General features: G+C 39.1%; 1 protein-coding gene and 3 non-coding genes across 4 annotated transcripts in view; 1 reads left to right on the forward strand and 3 right to left on the reverse strand.

Annotated features, from left to right (window-relative positions):
* LOC122532835 (zinc finger SWIM domain-containing protein 8 homolog) overlaps window positions 1-14,317 on the forward strand; it is a gene marked incomplete at its 5' end in the record, with an annotated part of 119,777 nt that overhangs the window by 14,156 nt on the left and 91,304 nt on the right. The window lies entirely within an intron of this gene.
* Trnag-gcc lies at window positions 8,031-8,101 on the reverse strand. Its single transcript has one exon. It is a non-coding gene; the product is annotated as a tRNA-Gly (tRNA).
* On the reverse strand, window positions 10,847-10,917 carry Trnag-gcc. The gene has a single exon. It is a non-coding gene; the product is annotated as a tRNA-Gly (tRNA).
* On the reverse strand, window positions 11,805-11,875 carry Trnag-gcc. The gene has a single exon. It is a non-coding gene; the product is annotated as a tRNA-Gly (tRNA).

Consider the following 14,317-nt stretch of genomic DNA (forward strand, 5'->3'; position numbering starts at 1 on the left):
ACTTCTCAATAATTTCTATCCAGTGGCATCATACCGACGAGTTCAAAAAGAAAGCGACGAATTGTCGTATACGGTTTTGGTCACTCGTTATGGTCCGCAATCAGTTGCCAGCGCAAGTGGTTAAAGTAACACAAAGGTGGACAGTAGAGTACCAGAATCGTATATCAGAATAAATTAGATATTTTGCAATTTATAGTTTAAGTATCATTCTCTCTTGCGGACACATTTCTCAAATTTTGCAAGTTTTACGATTGTCGTTCACCGTCTCGTTAGAATCGATTGGAACAGGAAGCTGACTTATCTCAAGTAGAGGGTTAAGTAAGTAAGAGAGGCCAATAATCTTCGATTAAGGTAGCGCATTCTAGATCGTCTCTCTCAGGTGTTATTTTCATGACAATTCCGGTTCCTTGGAACTTGGACCGGCAATCTTCCATCTAGATAATGGACAAAGGATCAAGAAGTCGGAGCAACGATCTCGAAGGCGTATTGTTCGAGGCGAATCCGTTCGTTAACGAGGATCCACCGCGCGCGGAAGGTTCACGCGCCTCCGCTTATCGCCGATTGTAATCGCTCACGCCCGGAATATCGAGCCATAAATTCAATTAACCTGACGAGCAGCACGCTCGGATTGTCCTCTTGTGCGCGGGTCTATCGAGCTAGCCGAAACTTCATTATCTTGCATCCATGCGTGCGTATCCTTGGGCAATGACCTTTATAACTCCACCGCGAGCACGTTGCAAATTTGTCCGGAAACCTTGAAGACGGAGGACATCTTTCGTTCGCTGTTCGATCAAAATTCGATACGAACTTTATTTCTTATCCTCCTCTAGTTTGTTTGTCGTTCATCTGGATTGCTCGTTAGAAATTTACGCTCGCCTCGTTCTATCGTACCTTTCACTTTTCGACTCATTTTTACTTCTTATTCCTGTTTGTTAAAAATAATTTCCATCGCGAGTGATCGTTGCCGACCTTTAATTTTTATTTAACCATTGCCCGCGAAGAACAATTTTCATTCTGAATGTTCTGCCTCTTAATTTTACTTTTCATTTGACCGAACAAAATGGCGTCTCTTTTACGAGACGCGATAGTGGTAGCGGCAACACACAAAAGGAACGTTTGGGGAGTTCGTACGGAAGAACGAGAGAAAACCGGGGACGTCGTTGGCCGGTTGCCAAACGAGAAACTTACGATACGATTTAATAAAATTATCTTTACCCCCGAACTGTCCATACTAACAAATTTATGTGCTTTTTACGGGGAACACACGAACCAATGAATATTCGTTATTGGGCGCGGTCTTGCATCGAGATTGATGCCAAGCGCCGTTTCCGATATCTCGAATACGATTTTTCCCTCCACGAAGTGCTACTCTATTCTTTGTGATGTATCAAAGGAATGTAAAGGAAATCTTGGAAACAGAAGCTCTTTCTTTGAATATCACTTTTATCGGGAGAGTCGTCAGTAAAGCTAAATTTTACAAATCACAAGTTGTACAACAGAACAGTAATAACAAAGTAAATTTAATAAAGGATAGATTAACTATGTAGTTGGGCTGTTTGAAAAATTATAGAATTCGTTTCTCTAGTCTCGATTTATTTAATATTATTAATTAGTTTATTGTATCTGAATCTTTTCAATTTTCATTCATCTTCATTTCTCCTCCTGTGTTATTTCATTATTATTTTTCAATACATTTATTCAGTTACACTTGGAATTCTTTATTATTGCTGTACAAGATAAGAACAGAATTGAATTTGATCTTTATTCTGATATTATTTGTGAGACTTTTTATAATGATTGTGTAAGTTTCAACGTCTATTGATGATAACGTAAGTGAAATTCCTTCTCTTTTATTTGAAATTCTATGCCACGATCGTGATCATTAAAATAGCCTGCACGTTTCAGAAGAAGCCGTTTAAAAAAAAAAAAAAACCATTTCATAATGCAGAATAATATCCAACTTCTTTGCATTTCAAATAGCAAGCTGTATTATTTTACAAATGGCACAATGTCTTTTCACGGTGGCATGCGTCTTTAATTTCGCGTCATAAATGTCGCCCCGTTCATCCTCCACATCTGTTCTGTTCAAACGTCAGTGTCTTTTCCCGCGAATCTACTGGGTGTCCCAAAACTACGATAATACTTCTCTTTCAGTCAAGGTATACACAGGATGTGATCTAATTTATCGTCTACACGTAAAAATGCGTCGAGAAGAAAAAAATAACAGTTTTTCATTGAAGTCTTCGAATTTTCGAGAAAATCAAGGTTGAAAATTTATCGACTTGTGTACTTGAGCTGTAACTTTCAACGAAACTCAAAGTTTATTTTTTCGAAAACGACGCTCCGGACAAACAAATTTTATTCTACACTTTTCACTTACTTTTGCGCGTAAGAATATTCTCGTATCGATCATTCGCGCCAGTATTTCGAATTAGCCAAATTCAAGTAGCTATGTATATTTGACGGGTGCTTTCAGTTCTCGATTTTACTCGAAAAACGAAGGCTCCAATGAGAAAAATGTTACTCTTTCTTCTCGACACATTTTTACATGTAGAATCACCAACCAACCAGTCGGTTGACCACGAGGATACCCTGTATACACATCTATTACCAGGTAGAAAATTAGCGTAGAACAATGGAGCGTCTCCCCTACGTAATTATCATGCGGCTTGGCCATTCGAGGGCTAGGGTCCGACTCCTCTCGTTTGCTCTACTCTGTTACCTAGACCTAATCGTCGAGACATCGTGATTATCGATGTATATATACTGTATATATACTGTACGAAAGCATCAGAGCACTTATGGAAACTTTCAACAAACTGTATTGCATTATGATATTTTTATTTGTCTTATCTCCAAACAGAGGTTTTTACGCACGAAGGTGTTAACAATAAAACAATTGGTTTATTTTCGATATTGCAGTACTGCTTACCGAGTAAATATATCAAAAAAGTTTGTGTTTAAAAATAAATGTACTTTTAATTTATTATGTGCTCTTCGTTCACTTTTAATTTTTATTTTACTTAAATAAAATATTATTTATTTAAATAATATATATATAATTTTAGATTTTATTTCTAACTTTAAGCATCGGAGGAATTCTAATAATGTAATGTCATTACTGACGCGTTGCAATTTTTACGTACATTTCCAAATTGATTTTAGATTCGACCAATGTTGCTGAAATTTCAACGAACATTTTGCACATAAGTTTTCTACAATAAGCGTTCAATACTCTCAGTAAGGAATACTGTGCGCATCGCGCGTATCGTCGACTGGACAGTTTTATGTGAAATTGGTCCCGCACGTGTGCGTCATATAACTATTCAGTCCCTCCACCGTAATTACCGGCCGGCAACAGATGCGTGTACATACTTACTCTCGGTCCTGTTGCACGCTTCCAACTTCGGCGAAAGCGTTCTGCGAACGTTCACGCACGTGTCACCGCGAGAGCCTGGCTCGGGCTCGTTCTATGCCTTTTTCTCTACCATTTTTTTCCCTTTTATTCTGTTTGTTCGCGCGGCCAACAGTCAGCACGCGATTCTCTCGCCAGCGTCTCGTCTTTTTCGCATTTTTTTTTTTTTTTTAGCACGTACTTCGGACCGTGGCTGGGAATCCGCATATTCAGATTTGCTGGTTTCTTTTTCTTTTTCTTGATTCGCGAGATCCTACGTGGCGCTGGGAAATCACAGTGCGAAGAAATTCGATTTTTCACGCAGAAGGGACGACAAAATCTTTACGAAACGATCATTCTTAACTGTTCTTAATGGCATATTTAACCACCTGCGCTGGCAACTGATTGCGGACCATAACGAGTGACCAAACCGATAATTCGTAAACCCATTTTTTTAGAACTCTAGTGCGATATCACTGGATAAGAAATTATTGAAACAATTAATGAATTTATTAGTTTTTCCTGGGTTGTACTTAAAATATACTTAAAACTGAGAAGATATTGCAATTTCGGGGCAAAAAGTTCTCGACGTGCGTGGCACGTGATTCCAGCGGAAGAGGTTAAGGCTTGTAGCAAATATTTCTGCGTAATATACCCTCGGTATATATCGCCGAATGCATTCTCTGTCGATATTGGCGTGCCAGGTAGCAGATAAATTCCGCGTTACATCCCAGTAGATGTATCGTGAATTTCTCTTGTACCGTTGCCTTCACACGACCCAACGAGCGTGTGTACTCGTTGGACGTTCAATTTTCCAATTGAGCAGTTTGCGTGTGCGTTCCCAAATAATTCGAAATAAGCAAGCTGCATAGTTGGCATCGTTAATTGTACGCTAAGAGGGGCGGAGGGGGGAGAATCACGAACAATGCTGCATATATTATGCACGGCCTTGCCGACGAAAAAGCGGTCGGATTTTTATCGGCCGGCCATATCGACGATTCTCGTGTTCTTGTCGATGTACTGCCCCTGTCCCGCAATTTACGGATACTCCTGTTTGAAACCCACGGACGGTGGAGATCGATCCGACAACGGAGCGCAAAATTGGTGGCCTCCTCCTCCCCTCCCCTTCTCTACGTGAGTACGTATGCACAATACCGCGATGCATAATGCACGAACTATATTAAAGCATGACGAGCGTGCCGCACGCGTTTCTGGCCTGTTTATTCAGCTAGGAGAAACACCAGAGAGAGGTAGCGCAGGCGTTTCAGAGAGAGAGAGAGACGAGGGAAAACCCGTTGAACCGACGAGGAGAGTGCTAGTTGGCTATGGAAAGCAAACAGCGCAGAGGCTAGAAGAAACCGTGGAAAAAGAGAAGTTCGACGGAGGGAAAACAGAGGAGAGAGCGAGAGATAGAGAGAGAGAGAGAGAGTTGATGATGGAAAGTAACATGAAAGAGACAGACGACGAAGGGAGAGCAAGAGAGAGATGGTGGCTCTATCGAAGTGGCGGCAGAGCGAATAGCAGCGAGGATGGAAAGAGAGGGTCGAACGGTGGAAAGGCGAGACAGAAAGAAAACAGACGGCTCGCGGAAGGAGCGGGGAACGAAGATTGAAAAGGGAGAGAAACGAACGAACGGGTGGATGTAAAACGGCGGAGGCACATGCGACCGAATGACAAATCGCTCGGCGGCCAGAACTTTCGAGCTCTTTGTCCCCCGCTGGCTGGCTGGCTGGCTGGTTGGTTGGCTGGCTGGCTGGAGATGCAACTGACTGAAAGCCTGCGTGAAAGCGAAAGAGAAAGGGGGAGGGAGAGCCTCCCTCGAAGAGCTGGAGGAGGACAGAAAGCGGAACGGTCGGGGACGTGACAGAGATGAAACGACGAGAACGAAACGGGGGAGAGGGAAGCCTCCTCCGGTGGAGGATCGTGGCTTGATTTGGAATTGTATCCGGCTAGATTTGACGAGGTGACTTGATGAGAAGACGAAAAAGGGAAATGGATAACGGAAGCAGGGAGAACCTCCTCTCTTTTCTGTTTCTTTGGTGACATTAGTTTCGTGAAATAAGCGACGCTGAGAAACGATTCTGCTGTATCGAGATATTTCCTCGCCTATGCATACGTATAACTCGTTCGTGGATGGTTCACAGATGTGTTCGATTTTAGAGATCCATCTGAACAGCAGATTTATACGTTTCTCTTTACTGATCGATTGATTTCAAAACTCGCAGGTGTGAGCAATGGTTAGAAAGTTTAAGCAATGGTATTTTAATTACACGTTCGATACCGGAAGCTCCGAAGACAGGGTCGAGCGTCAAACAACCGCAAAAGTGAATTTCGTGGTTAAAGGTGATTTATAGTTTGTACTAACTAACATAATTGTCTAAGCCACACGGATAGTTGGCAACTCGAAAATTGGATACAACGCATAGTTAAAACTTTCGTTCATACACACGTACTCATCGATAGGTGGGCATTTCTGCCATCGATTATAATCTTGCTGTGATCTACGTCTGAAACGTGCCATTATCTTAATCCTTAAGTCCAACTCGTGCTTATGTAACACACACCGCACCGTATATGTATAATTTATTAAAGATTAACGAATTGTTTTTCTTTTCTGTTGCAGGTGAGTGTTACTGATGAATTATTCATTTGAATGCGAGACGTGCAGGTAAAGTGGGAAAAAAAGAGAGAAACAAACTCACGCATCATCGCTTTGTCTCATTTTCCTGTTTTGCGCTACGTTCTACGTTTTACGCAAAAAAACAAGAGTGTGGTTAACCCAACATCTGCTACATGAATGCAGAAAATACCGAAACCTAAGAAGTAAATACGGATTAAACCAAAACACGGTTCTAATCTGCCAGAAACACCAAAAAAATGTTATCAACTACCTAAAGGAAACCCAACTACCAGATATAAAGAAAAAATTCCAGCACGTCGCTAAAGACCTCGCAGTCGATGCGACTCTAAACCCCTATATAAAAAAAAAAGAGAGTGGTTAGCTTTTCAAACGAGATCCTTGTTGAGAAGCGCGACGTTTTGTGAAAACAGTCGCACAATTTGCTCCGATCGACTTTCGCTGGAGGTCTTGAATCCTTTCAGGGTAAAAAACAGACCTAACTACATACTTAGTAACTATTGTTACGGTTCTTGAAGTTTGTTTCATTAGTGGGATAGGTCAATTTTGATCAGTACGTGGCGGAGATTCCACGAGAAAGTAAGACAGAGTTTTCTTGAGAAATTCACCAGAGTAATTTTGCTTATTTCCTAGAGATCGTTTAGAAAGGTGTCATTTTAGAAAGAAAAGGTTTATAAGATCTATATCTGTCGAGTAATTAGTATTCGAGTTCCCTTTTATACTCAATTAGTTTTACTTTTAAGTTAATCAATCGTATCACAAATGCCAGAGGAGATTTTAGAGTATAAGAGAGGGAACGGTTAACAAAGGTCAGGATCGATAAAATTCCGGTGGTAGATTCTCACTTTTGTGCAAGGTTTATTACGAAAAGGCGAAACGTAGCAATAGTATAACTTGTAAGAATTATTCTCACAGAAGAAGATCGCTACGATATGTAACGACAATATTATCGATTGACATTGCTCGCGTTTAATTTTCAGTGTTTTGATCCCCTTTAAAAGGACAATGTGAATTAACGTTGCGCCACAACTGTACCCCCACCTTTTGATATTTAGGGTAATTTAGATCTTCACTGTCATTGCTCGTTCAGCAACGATTTCCTTCAGCTAGGAAAGTAAGAAATTTATTCGAATTTTATTCAGGATTTCGGAGAACGAGATCTTAACGAAACATCGTCAGTGTTCAAAGTCATGATTCATAGTTGATTTGATTGTTGGGATCAAACGGGCTAGGGAGACGATCCCTGATCGTTCCATGGTTACCCTTAGGATAATGATCGCTTTCCCAGCGGTGTGTCGTAATTTAAAGCGATGTTATTTTGCCTTCGCGCGATGAAGTCCCTCGCTGTCCTTACCGATTCTTGTCTTGCCGGTTGCAACAATCGGATAATAATTCTCCTTCGAGATTTTACTCCATCCCACGTTCTCCTTCTTCCCTTGTCCTTGCTTGCGGAGGGAGTTAAGTGACGTAAGTGCACGACAAGGGAATTTATCCCCGTTCCGATCGCATTAGGCCTTCGTTCAAGGGAAAATCGTGGATAAACTCCTTAGATCGTCAACGTGGATCTTCTAACTTTAGATGCATACTAACAATAAGTATAGAACATTAATGATTCAGTGAGAGTATTCGTCTGTTTCGATTTTACTTTCTTTCTTTTTTTTTTTTTTTTAATTATGATGTTAAGAAACTGTACAGGTTCTTTTTTTTTTTAATTATGATATTAAGAAACTGTATAGGTTCTTTTTTTTTTATATATTTTATGTTTCTTTATATTATTGTTTACTGTATTTTAGTTTAGTATAGTTAGTATATATAGTATTTAGTTTAGTATATTTTATTACTATGTCATTGTATTTAGTTTAGTATAGTTAATATATATAGTATTTAGTTTAGTATATTTTATTACTATATTATTGTTTACTATATTTTATATAGTAAGAGTATATCGAAACAATAATTCTTTCTAAAAAAAAGAAAAATAAAAAAAAAAAAAAATTTTGCATCGGCCGGGAATCGAACCCGGGCCGCCCGCGTGGCAGGCGAGCATTCTACCACTGAACCACCGATGCTTTCGAAAAGATTTTTCTCCCTATTACGTTTCCTACCTGGTACTCGCACTAGGGAATTTTTATCTAACATTGTAAACTGTTCAAACAGTTTAAATTTGATTTACGTGGTATAAGGAGAGTGTTTGATCAATTGTCGTGCAAATGATGTTTTGTGAAGCGTGATCGATCAAGTGTCAGATTTGTATAAAAATTTCTCACGTTGAACGCGACGCCGGTCAATTACGGTATTTCGAAGTATCTCTAGGGATAAGCTTAAGGGAGCGAGATAATAAGGGATCGCTGGTTAGCCTCACCGATGACTCTGGTTCAGGGTCGGCCATTGCACTTTCGTGGTCCGAGCACAACAAAGAGAACGAGTTACAGGGACGAATATGCTCGTCTCCAACATCTGGCTCGCAATTTATTATCAACTATGACTGCGTATGTATGTATTAATGACTACGTAAATACTAAATATTAAACGAACAAATATTCAATTTCGTATAAAAACTGCATATAATATTTGTACTCGGGGAGAAATCTAATTGAAATTGCTTCGTCTCCGTTAACTCTTAATTTCGAAAGTATAGATATATCTAGCCCACAGATGATCGAATTGGCAAATAAAAAATTTATCATTTAACCCCTTGCGCTGGCAACTGGTTCGTGGACCATAACGAGTGACCATACCGAACCGTATAAAATAATTTGTCGCTTTCTTTCTCTTCTGAACTCGTCGGTATGATATCACTGGATTGAAATGATTAACAAATAATAAACTTATCATTTGTGCTTTAGGAGAAAAAATTCTCAACGTGCGTGGCACGTCATTCCAGCGCAAGAGATTAATATCTCATAATTCACTCCTCCGAGGTTAATAAACCCGAGTTTAGAGAAGTCTAAGGCCTAGCGTCCTAGGGCAGTCGACTTCAACATCCGGTTTGTCTCCGACCAAAGTCAATGCACCTGGCCCTGCTCGTCGAACCCATCCTTAAAGCGCATCTTACTCTTACGCAAGCGAGACCGACTCTGCCATCTCGCTTGTAGTCCTCTCTCCTCCTCTTTTTTTTTTCTCTTCTTTCTACCTCTGAGCTTACAGAGGACGAAAAAAAAAAAAAAAAAATTCCTCCACCGTCGAGAATCGTCGACTTGTAGCCATAACGGGCCGTGTCTCTGCTCTCGTGAGCTTACTATCTACCTTGAAAAAGTCTTGTACACTCGAAAGTGTCTCCCCTGTTGAGGAGTCCGTGCGCTACTCGGCTTCGTGTGAGTGATTTTAACAGGGAAAAGTACTTCAACCGGTTAAACTGACATTTACTGACTCTCACCGTGTAGACGCGGCCTTGGCATCGTGTTTTCTTTCGACTTGCTCTGTGTCGAGGTTATCACGATACTCAATTTCATCGCGACTGCATCGCGCTCTCGGTTTCAGAGTGATGAGCATCTAGATTCGTCAGTGTAGTAGTACAATAGTACACTTGCACGTCGCTGTGCTCTTTCGTCACGTAGAAAAGTTGCACGATACGGAAATCGTGTCAGAACTGTTATGATGGGATTTATCAGTCTTCGGTAATTCTTAGCTTTTAATAACTTGAGAAACACGTTTTATGTCTCACCGTAAAATGTGATAAAATGTCTAGCACGTAGAGGGGATAATACAAATTTCTCCAGTTCGTGTGACATGTTTCGAAAATTTTCTAGAAGATTTTGTAAAGAAATAAGTTCGGAAGGAACGATCAGGAAAACGACGAGAAATAAAGATCTACGTAATGGAGGGGAAGGAACGCGAGCCTAAAAGGCAGATAAAAGAAAGGGAGGCTTTTTAGTTCAGGCGACCCTAAGACCACGAGGCAGGTGGTATCTCTTTTGGGAGTTCACGGCCGTCCTCTTTCAGGGACCTTAGGATCGATGCTGCAATGAGATTCAGGGAAGGGGAGGCAAATCGTGTCCGTTTGTTTCTTCTACTAAGTATGTGCAGTTTGAAAAGTCAGTTAGCGAAAGATATATGAAAATAACAATAGGCTATAATTCACAGGATGTGACAATAGAAATAATGAGGGAATAATAATTGCAAGTTTGAACAATTCAATGAAGACTGGGAAAATATGAAAGAATAGAAGTACAAAGAACAGAATGTATAAGTATTGATAGATATTAATTGTAAGCTTGTTTGTAAATTAGTGTATGTATGTACACTTGTGTATTGAATTTGCGAGTTAATGCTCAGAATAGAGATTCAAGAAGTAGGAAAAACATAATCTACGTTTCGGATGATATATTTTGTTACGGATACGGAAAATATATTTTGTTCAATTAATTTAAAAGATAATTTCAATATTCAAATTGATACATTGTATAATGTATTAATATCGAAAGTAAAAGAAAGAATTTGCATCGCCTTTTTTTCATATCCTGGTGTCATAGCTTTAAGAAAGGGGCTCTATTGATTTGCAAAAATATTAATTTGCAAATAATTTAAAAGGATTCATTGTTTGGGTCATTTGCAGTGGGCAATCTATAAATCTAGATAGGATTGTCTGATGGTAGCAGAGTCCTTTCGCTCAGTGGTTCAAGGTTGAACCCCGAGAGTCGAACTCGGGTCCGCTTACAGTCAGCCTAGTAATTGTACATTGAATCATCGATATACATATGAGTTTATTTGATTAAATAGTCTGATTAATAAAATGATTTTTATCAGGTTCAATGAAATTAAAAGATCATGATTTTAAAATATTTTTGTAAATAGGAAGGAAAAAAAAGTAAACTTGCATCGGCCGGGAATCGAACCCGGGCCGCCCGCGTGGCAGGCGAGCATTCTACCACTGAACCACCGATGCTTATATGAGTACAGGGATTTTGAAGATAATAGTTGCTGCGCTTGTATCATAGTGAATTTTAAAACATTCTTCTAAATTGAAATATAATTTCATAATCTTTTGCCTATGTAATATTCATTTTTATTTCTGGTTCAAATATGTAAAGAAAGACGGAGCTTTTTCATTATCGATGTGCTATTAATGATATAATTGTCATTATTTGCCACTAGAACGTAAGTAGTTCCATTAACAATAGATAAAAATATGACTTTAACTTTGAAAAATTCACTGAAATAGGATCTGAATAGAATTTCTTTTTCTTCTCAATTGGATATGGATGCGCAGTTAGCCTTAACCCACTTGGGGGTCTAGCGCAGGTACATCCCGGCGACTAGACCCTCACGTGGGTAATTCCGGGTTAAGGCAAAATTTGTTTGCCTTTGGAAATGTGGTAGAAATTTGGGTACCAGTAGCACTAATAATAATAGACCTAGGGTTATTCGTTCTTGTGGTTTACCTATCGTTAAACTGTAGGAGATTTGTGGTTTACCTGTCGTTAAACTGTAGGAGATTTGTGGTCTTCTTTTCATATCCTGGTGTCATAGCCGTATGAAAAGGGGCCCTATTGACTTGTTTGCAAATAATTTAAACTCTCAAAGGACTCTATTGACTTGTTTGCAAATAATCTATAAATCTAGGCAGGATTGTCTGGTGGTAGCAGAGTCGTTTCGCTCAGTGGTTCAAGGTTGAACCCGGGTCCGTTTACAGTCAGCCTAGTAATTGTACATTGAATCATCGATATACATATGAGTTTATTTGATTGATAAAATGATTTTTATCAGGTTCAATAAAATTAAAAGAACATAATTTTGAAATATTTTTGTAAATAGAAGGAAAAAAAAGAAACTTGCATCGGCCGGGAATCGAACCCGGGCCGCCCGCGTGGCAGGCGAGCATTCTACCACTGAACCACCGATGCTATTGAAAGTATCAGTGTCTTATAATAACTTTTGTATCTCCCAGTGTCCTATTTAAAATTTTTCACAAATTTGCTATTATTCTATTAATTAAAATCAAATGTTTATTGCCCTGCTTACTAATACGTATAATAATTCTTAAAATATTGTCCTAATTCTATTTACCACCAAAAATTTGGAGAACTAAAACCAATACAATTGATTTTTAATTTCGCCGACTGAAAAATTCAACAGAGTAAAAACTAGTATATACTCTCTAACAACGACACGACACTCGTGAAAATTCTCCCGAAGCCATTCACCCTAACTCCATCTGACCCTAGTTACTTTTTTTTTTTTCTTTCTCTCTATCTCCTTCCCCCTCTTTCATTCTGCTTCGTTCGTCCAGCGAACCCTCGCCTTTTCTTTTTTCCCTTTTCCCGTACGTCTACGATTACCGGACGATTCGGACGTGGTTATTTTCTTTCCTTTCTTTTTTTCCTACGAACGCGTCGACACGGCGGTCTGCTCCTGCTGAGCGAAATGAACAGCACCCATATACACACGCAACCGCGATAAAGGAACAAAAGTTTGTTAACCTCTTCGTATCGCGCAGGATCGTTAAAAACAGGCGACGAGGACGCGTCTACGTTTTTCGGTGATATTTTCTTTTACTATTTTTTTTTTTCTTTTGCTCGATAAGCAGTGCTGCCAACGATGGTCAACTTTTTGATAATAAATGAAGGTCTTTCGCATTTTTCTTTCTTTTTTTTTTTTATTGTTTTTTTATGTTCCTTTTTAGCAGAGAGACGCAGCTTGAGAGTTTTTATTGAATATTTGCCTTTTCTAATCCCAAGACTACTTTTGCATCCTTGAATTAATTTCGGGACAGCGCTGCTAATTTGTAAAACGCGAAAGGTAGATCGTCGTTCTTTGAATATTTTAGTAATACGTCGCTTCTTGAATTCTTCTTGAGCGCATTAATATTTAGTAATCTTTGGATTTTTATTTTACTTCAACAAGCAACAAGATTATCCCTTAATTCTAGTAAAAGTCTCATAGTAGATCTACACACCCAATCAAAAATTGAAGCATAGTTACTTTCTCAAGGAAACAAGTATTTCATTCACAGTATTACTTTTTATTACTGAAACTTTTTAATTAATTATGTTTAAAATTTCGAAACTCGAAGTTGTATCTAATTATATGGCAGGTATTCTTATTTCTCAGAGAAACGTACGAGCAAGTTTGTCTCTTGCAAACTTCTGCAACAAAGATTTACCATTTTTTTCTTATTCTTTGCACTTTAATTTCTCTGAAGTTCTCAGAAATTCTCATACACTCGTGCATTTCATATTGTATAACAATTTGCAATTTTAACTGTATGACCATTTCATACTTAATTAGAAACACCATCAATAAAAAGAACGATCGGAGAGACGCAGCACGATTAAAATAAATCGACAATCAATCTTTCGAAAACATCTGTCCGTCGAGATCGATTCGGACATTAAAACCTGGACTCTCACACACAAAGAAAAAGGAAGTCTCGCACATTTCCACTCGGACGATCGGAAGTTAACCTGTCGTCGTTCGACGAGGAATCGGTTTGCAAATGGTCTCTCCTGGGGTTCCTCGACCGCGCGGTCGATTTAAACGTTTTAAACGGGACAAAAAACTGATCAGACATTATTCAGACGTCGGGGGACTTTTCTGAAATTCGAACTTCCGATCTACGATCTATCGGGAAAAAAAGAGGCGCGGAATTAAATCTTCCAGCCGGGATAGTCGCTTATCGATTATTCGTCACTGCCTTCTTTTTTCTTTTTTTCTTTTTTTTTTTTTTTCGTTTTCTTCACCGAACGTGTTCCAATTTGTCGTTCGCCCTCGAAAATTTAATATCGCACGGAGCGAAACTATCTACTGCGGATAATTTCGAACGTGGTAGAATTATTCGCGATTCGATTCGCCAGTTCCTCGTTCCACGGGGATATCCGCGTAATTGCTGGCTCGACGAACAATGAAGAGGCCCGATTAAGTCGTCTTGTAATCCGATACAAAATTCATCGAATTTTCCGTCGGCCGCTTTATTAGTCGTGTCAGCAGCTCGTTTAAATATTTCTGGATTATTCGGGATTATTCGAGTCGGTTAATCGGACGAAATTAATCGGGACAAATTGGTTCATTAGATTGGCATCCCCGAATGTACGGCTGAGTGTTTCTTTTTTTTTTTTTTTTTTTTTTTTTTTTTAAACCTGGCTCATCTGGCGAAGAGGGCTGTTATTATTGCCACGAGCGTTGAATATTTAATTTCACGGTGATAAAACGAAGAGTGGGAGGAAAAGGCTCTTTAATACCGAAGTGATTACATTTATTCGAGTTTTTTAGTTTCTGCATTTCGTTTTTTCAGGATATTAAATTTTTGGAGTCACTTGAAAGTTATATAGAGTGTAAAAAATTACAGT

Source organism: Frieseomelitta varia, unplaced genomic scaffold (genome assembly GCF_011392965.1).
Source record: "Frieseomelitta varia isolate USP_RPSP 00005682 unplaced genomic scaffold, Fvar_1.2 scaffold_476, whole genome shotgun sequence".
NCBI classification, from domain to species: domain Eukaryota; kingdom Metazoa; phylum Arthropoda; class Insecta; order Hymenoptera; family Apidae; genus Frieseomelitta; species Frieseomelitta varia.